Source organism: Maniola jurtina, chromosome 9 (genome assembly GCF_905333055.1).
Source record: "Maniola jurtina chromosome 9, ilManJurt1.1, whole genome shotgun sequence".
NCBI lineage: Eukaryota > Metazoa > Arthropoda > Insecta > Lepidoptera > Nymphalidae > Maniola > Maniola jurtina.
The window spans coordinates 6,247,977-6,254,779 of NC_060037.1; the positions used below are offsets into that span (position 1 = coordinate 6,247,977).

At 39.7% G+C, this 6,803-nt stretch overlaps 1 protein-coding gene across 1 annotated transcript in view; it reads right to left on the reverse strand.

The window, feature by feature from the left end:
• LOC123868425 (zinc transporter ZIP11) overlaps window positions 1–6,803 on the reverse strand; it is a 105,021-nt gene that overhangs the window by 37,810 nt on the left and 60,408 nt on the right. The gene's annotated exons all lie outside the window — the stretch shown is intronic.

Sequence of the window (6,803 nt, forward strand, 5' to 3'; positions counted from 1 at the left end):
CCATTCCTTTCATCCTAATGGCGTGAAGGAGTAACAGACATCCAAAATTTCACAATTATAATATTAGTAAGGCACCAATGCCTGTACATAAGCTTAAGATTGATAGATGATATCCGTGTCAAATGGATTTTCCGGCGCAAAGCTCAACCTTCATTTTCCCGTATTACATACAGTTCGCTACAATCAGCACTAGATTACAAAGTTGTAACTTGTACTAGTATCGAGTTGTTGCGACGCGGTTGGTAGTGATTAGCTAGTGGGAGGAAGACACCAGCATTCCAATGGAGGACGTTTCCCCCCGCTGCACCTGCCACCCCGGTGGCCTAGGAATGCGGCTAACTGTATACAGTACAGCCTCCGTCACCGTTAAACTCAACTGTTCCTTCCAAAGGTCATCGCCAGTGTTACGTAATGACAGTGGACTATTTGCATAATATTTCAGAGCTTTAATTTGTTCTGTACCAAGTTATGAATACCTTAACGGGCATGTTTGAACGACATTAATGTGCTTTCTTTTAATTTAATGAAACATGGTACACGACAAATTATTTCCTGTTTGAGATATTACTATTCTGTATTTTGGCTCTTTTTTAATTTGTTCTAGAAATATTATGACTTATGAATGAGTTATAGACTTCCATACATTTTTGGTGGTGGGGTTATGGTGATTATTTAAATATGTAAATTATACTTTACACGCATAAATATCACTCTTATTCCTTCTTTAATCGTAAAGTACCTACAGTTTTCATACCTATAGAAAGTATTGCCTAACATTATTATCAATTTGTATCATTGAGGAGCTAGCGAACAAAACGGTGTAATTGAACGAAATAAAATTTTGCAGGGTGAGCAAATTCTGAATAAATGCTGTTGAAATATTACGGTAATTATACCATTTTGATCGAAATTACGAGCTTTGAACTTAATTTAAGCACAGTTTTAGGTTTCTTTGCTTGCAATTGCAAGTTTGGATTCAGCGACCGAAATCATGAACTTTTGCTTCAATTTCAGTACACTTTAAGCCGTTTTCTCGGAAATGAGTAGGTACCTATTCAGAAGGCTTGTCGCAGCGAAATGCTAAAACACTCTGATTAAAGAAAACAGAAATTTTGGTTATTTGTTATACACCGTCTTGTTCACCAGGTCTTAATTTTTCAGTAGAATGATGTTTTAATTTCAATTTCAGTTTGTTCGTTCATACCTACTTGTCAAGAGCCCTTACTATATTGCCGAAGTAACAGAACTAGAGAAAGGCGAAGTTAAAAAACAAACTGTCAAAAATATATCAACATACTTATAGTCGTATACGATTGAAAACTTGAATGTAAGTAGGTACTAATTACGTAAACGGGCGACTCGGGAATTCTGGTTAAAAGGGTTAACTTAATAAACATGCGCGCGGAGCCTTTGAGCCGGTGAAAGCTGTCCGCTACGGGTGGCGCACCGCTACCAACCAACTCGAAGGTACTACACTGGCATTCCACTTACTAAAGGCCTAGACAGACACAAATCGCGATGGAGCGACGCGCGACAATATCAGCATGACTGAACGCGTGTATACGATTTGTGATTAGTGCAAACAGCAGCCGCGCGGCTCATTTCGGTTCAAAATGAAGATACTTAGGTCGGGTGTGGTGTCACTCGTCTGGACAGACACGTAAAGGATCCTTGGTAGCTTTGGCGTGAGATATCCAAAGACCTAGAGTCTTGTCTGCGCTGGTTCACAATCACCTCTGATTGGTTGACGCTAGCTCACCTTTGGCTACAATGTATTGTTACAACAAAAATAACATCAAACTATCTGTTTCTATATTTAAAAAAATACCATAAATTCAGCCAATCACAATAGTTGCCTAGGTGCTTTAACACTTTTCAGCTTGTCAGCAATCCCAAGGCCGCCCAATGAAACGATGTTTTGACATGGCGCAAACAGGCGTACTTACGTACCTACTAACGATCTTCGATAGATCTTTACAATAGATAGGGTATAGTGGAAGAGAATTAAGCATGGTTTTCGCCTAAGCAGGATTAAGAGATGTGTTCAGTCGGCCAACAGCAGCGATCAAGCGGACCTATATAACACTCAGAATAAACGCTAGGAAAATGTGCAACAGTGGCTTCTACGCGCCTTAGTACATGCCTTCAAGCAGTTCTTTTCATTACAATATTTAAGTTCCAGGAGCCGCCGTGTTGGACTGAACACGTAGCCACAGTCTTTTCAAATCCTTAGTTCACAAAGCTAGCGGAGCAGGCATAGAGTTATACCTACCTAAAACCTATTCCAATCGTCAAATCATCAATCTCCAATCATCAATATCAAATCACCGTTTAACTAAGTTCTTCTACAAGATTGCTGTAACATTTTGAAATTAGGTATATAGGTACGCCAATGATTTCAAATAACTTTCGTTTAAAATAATAGTACGGTTTTTAGCACTAATTCTTTATAAGCACATGGCTGTGAATATCATATGATCCATCAGCTTTTACTATTAGGCCCATAAATTATCGCATTACGAATGATATAGTAGGCATGTTCAATGACATTTTTGGTGACTAATATTCTATTACAAAATCATAAATGTCTAGCAAAGATTTACAGTGCTATTCAAGATGTTCAGCGTACTATGAAAAGAGCTATTAGGTACCAACTTAGGATTTCTCTCTAAACACCGAAACGAATTGATTTTCAACTGAAACGACTTTACAGGTCAACAAGTTGAAACCACGTGTGTGATCGTTGAGTGGGAAAGTCCTTGACGGTAGATGCATTTGACGATTCAAAAATGTGTACTTGTAAATGTTTATTTAAGTAAAAATATTTCTATTTCGTTGAGCAAAAACCGCGTCTTTGAAAATATAATGAATAAAACGAGTCGCTGATATAATCAACTGGATGAGTTTATTGATATTCGAAATCGAAATGAATCACCAGTAAACTAAAGTAACCAATGTAGCTCTCAAGGCTAGAACGTTGAAGTAGCCTAGGCTGATCACGTTAGTCGGAGGACCGACGGCCGCCGCGGTGGAGCCATAAGGTCCTCGAATGAAGACCGCGTCTCGGCAGAAAGGATGGTAGGTATAACGCCTTCCGGCTAGGTACAGCGATCGGAAGCGAAAGGCCAAATACCCAACGTTGGCGCTAAAAAGAGGCATATATCCAACAATGGATACAAATTGACTGTGGATGGTGAAGATTATGAGAAGAATATTGACGTCCGTTAAGCTTTGGATCCAGTGGATAAGCTCTGCTTTATCTTGAGGCACGCCACGGCATGATACTGTCAAGTGTCAAAACATATTTAATCCGTTATTGCCGCGTCAAACAAGGCTAGGTCCGAATCGTGGGGATTACCTAATACAGGTAGAGGAGAGTGGAGACAGACGAGCATACGCATCAATTTAGCTGTGCCAGTTATGGTGACGATTTAATTAAGTACATTCTACAGATGCGTAAGATTTACTTTGAATTAATCTGGAACTACACAACGGATAGAAAGGAAACCTCTTACTGTTTAGATAAAAATAACAAGTTTCTTTTAGTCTTATGCTAAGGAATGCGAGAGATAGATCTTTTAGATGGTTTATCATAAATAAGTTGCTCAAAATTTCAAAGTACTAAAAGAAACAGGTTAATGTAGTATGTTTTAGCAAAAAATTTGTAAATTCCTCCATGGAGTCAACGACACATTCGTAATACTCAGTTACGAATTCCAATAGTTTTTGCACCATCTTCACGGTTATATCTAAAATATGCATAAAGGTATTTTCAATGGACCATTAAATTTATTTTGCAGGACCAGTCATCAGGCGCAAGATCGTTCGAATTTGCCGTGAAACAGAATCGACGGCGCGCTATTATGTCAACAGTTTCGTATAGAAATTTTATAAGTGAACGGAGTAACGCTGACTCCGGATACATCCGAATTCCAATTACATCACAGACGAGACCATTTCACTTTCCGACCTACCCGGAAGTGAATTCCTAAGCACGATCATACGGCGCGACCGATATTGAGTAACACGAACGAAACGGAGCCTTAAGCGGGTCGGGATAGAGTCGGGGACTCGAAAACGGTCGCAGAAAGCGTCAGCCGCGAGTACAAAACGCCGAAGCGGATGTGAATGTTCGATGGTGTTACTGGAAAAGTAACTTAATTTTCAATAGCTTAAGTGTAGATTGTGGTATGGAGAGTGGCGATCGTCGCGAAAGTAGTGGCAACTTTCACGACGCGTTAGGATGGGGGCGCGCAAGCGGAGGTGGCGGTGGTGCCGGCGGCGCGGGGCCCGGCGACGCGACGGCCATTGACGACACCGTGACCCACATACCGCGGATCCATTCATGCCGTGGCCTCGCGCGCCGCTGCAGCTCGCGCAGGACTCCTGTGCGCACATTCAACACTCGCTAATACTGCGACACTGGAATTTCCATCGAACACTTGAATGACCTCGTGACAGCCGCTGTCGCAATCGAAGTTAGGCATGGCGGACCGAGGCCACGTCACCAGCACACTTGTTCAATTAAGTTTTCTAAAAATATGCACACATTAACTCGATTTTCCTTCGACAACGATAGTATCTTTGTGCTATCGACTTTACTTTTGCTATATTAAACGAGAAAATGGAATTGAAATACATGTTATACATAATTTGTATATGTAGCACTTTCCTTACCTGTCACTTAGCTTTGACTTCTAAATTAAATCCACTTCATCGCTAAGCAAGAACACCAATCTCGCTGAGTTAGTTTGCATTATCATTGTGGACATCGCTATTAGCTCTCAAGAAGCTTTCACAGCTTTCTGCGAGTAAGCTCGAAGGAAGTTATGTAAGTTTTTATATAAATTACCCCCATCGTTGTCAAAACCAACTATGACACGTGGCTCCTGTCTATAAACAAAAGGACTTTGAAACTGGTAGGTTTCACCATGAGTTTGCATTAAAAAACATTAAAAGAATCTCATAACTTTCGTTTAATTTACGTTCGCACTGCTGAAATTGGGAAAAGTCTTTGACCAAGATTTGTTGAAATGTCAAACAAGTTCAAAAAATTATTGACAATACAAACACAGTTCAATATGTTAATAGATAAAAAAAATTCAAAAGAAAAATAAAACCGACTTCAAAAACCATAAACACTAAAAAGTAAAAAATAACTTTTGTTTCTACACAAAACCGACTTCAAAAACAACAAACACTAAAAAGTAAAAAACAATTTTTGTTTCTACACGTGACAATGTATGTATGAAGTCCAGCAAGCATAATAAAAGAAACTAGAAATCCAAGTGTGAAGCTCGCTCGACTTCATACATACATATTTACACGTGTATACATGGTTATCTATCTGCTAATCTGCATTTTGACCATTTTGAGTGAATTTTAGAAAAACTGAATTTCAAATTCGAATTCACCCAAAAAAGGCACATGAGGTGTGTCTGTCTGTCTCTTTGATAGCTTTTAACGGCCCATCTGTTTAACCGATTTTGATGTTTGTTAGAGCTTACATCTCGGGTAAGGACACGCTACTGTTGATCCTGAAAGATCAAAGAGTTCCCACGGGGTTTTTAAAAAATCCCATAGGATTCCATAGAAATCCCATAAGAAAATCTACGCGGACGAAGTCGTGGGCTTCATGTAGTGTATAACTGTACGAATACTAGGCTTCGTTCAAAAGGTGCCTTAATTGAATGCAAATTTAAGTGTCGGTGGTAGTATTAGCCTTTTACTCTTTCGAACAAAGCGAAAGAACTTTCTGATGATCTAACACTTGGCCAGCTTACTTCTTGTCCCCAGACGACGTTATGTCATCGGAATTTTTGTAGTTCATTGGTTTTCTTGGTATTTTGTAACACACAATTTGGTATAGAATGGCAACTATTACTTATTTAACTATTTAGATTAAAAAGTGTTCGTGAGTTACTAGTTACTACTAAGGAGATGTATAGAGCGTACTTTGACGTCGCTCAGATTTTGAGTAAAGTCTGTAAAGTAGATATATATCTACTTCGTACTTAGAAGTAGTTAACAGGGCTCTCTCCGTCACTCGTTTCATACAATCGTAGTTCCAATTTCATTTGTTAATTAAGCAACCATAGTCCATGAAATTTTGCAGACATATTCTAGAAACTAATATTTGTGTTTTTGGTGTTTTAAATACACATTCTGTGAAAATTTCAACTCTGCCTATTATGGTTCATGAGATATACAGCCCACTGAGAGACAGACAGACGGACGGACGGACAGTGGAGGCTTCATAATAGAATCCTGTTGGCAGTTGGCACCCTTTGAGTACGAAACCTAAAAATATTTGTTTTCTCAACTTTAGGTCACAAGTCACAACCTGACTTGAAAATTGAAATGCGCATTTTATGATAAAGAAACTTTAGGTAATCTTATGAAATACTAAATGAAAACTAAAGGACCATCAATAGGTTCCTAGTTATTAGGATTGTGTTTGTAATTACCTACGAGCAGGTAGGTGCAATACTCTAGTACGTCCTACTATTAAAAAAGCGTGATATCAAAAGTCTAATAAACAAGTTTCTAATAGTGTGTTTAATTATTTTTTATTTCTAGTTACGTTAGGTACCTATCGCATGCGGATTGCGGACAGTGCAGGCCATCGAGCTAAGGTTGCGAGCGTGAGGGGGCCAGGGAGTACGAGGGGGTCGCGGGGTGTGCGGGGGGGAGGGCGGGTAGAGCCGGCTGCCAGACAGCGAGGCTCCGCATGGGAGGCTAACAGCAGCCTCTTGCATAGCTGTGATCACTAGTTGCCCGCGAAAGCTGCTCGCTCCACTTCG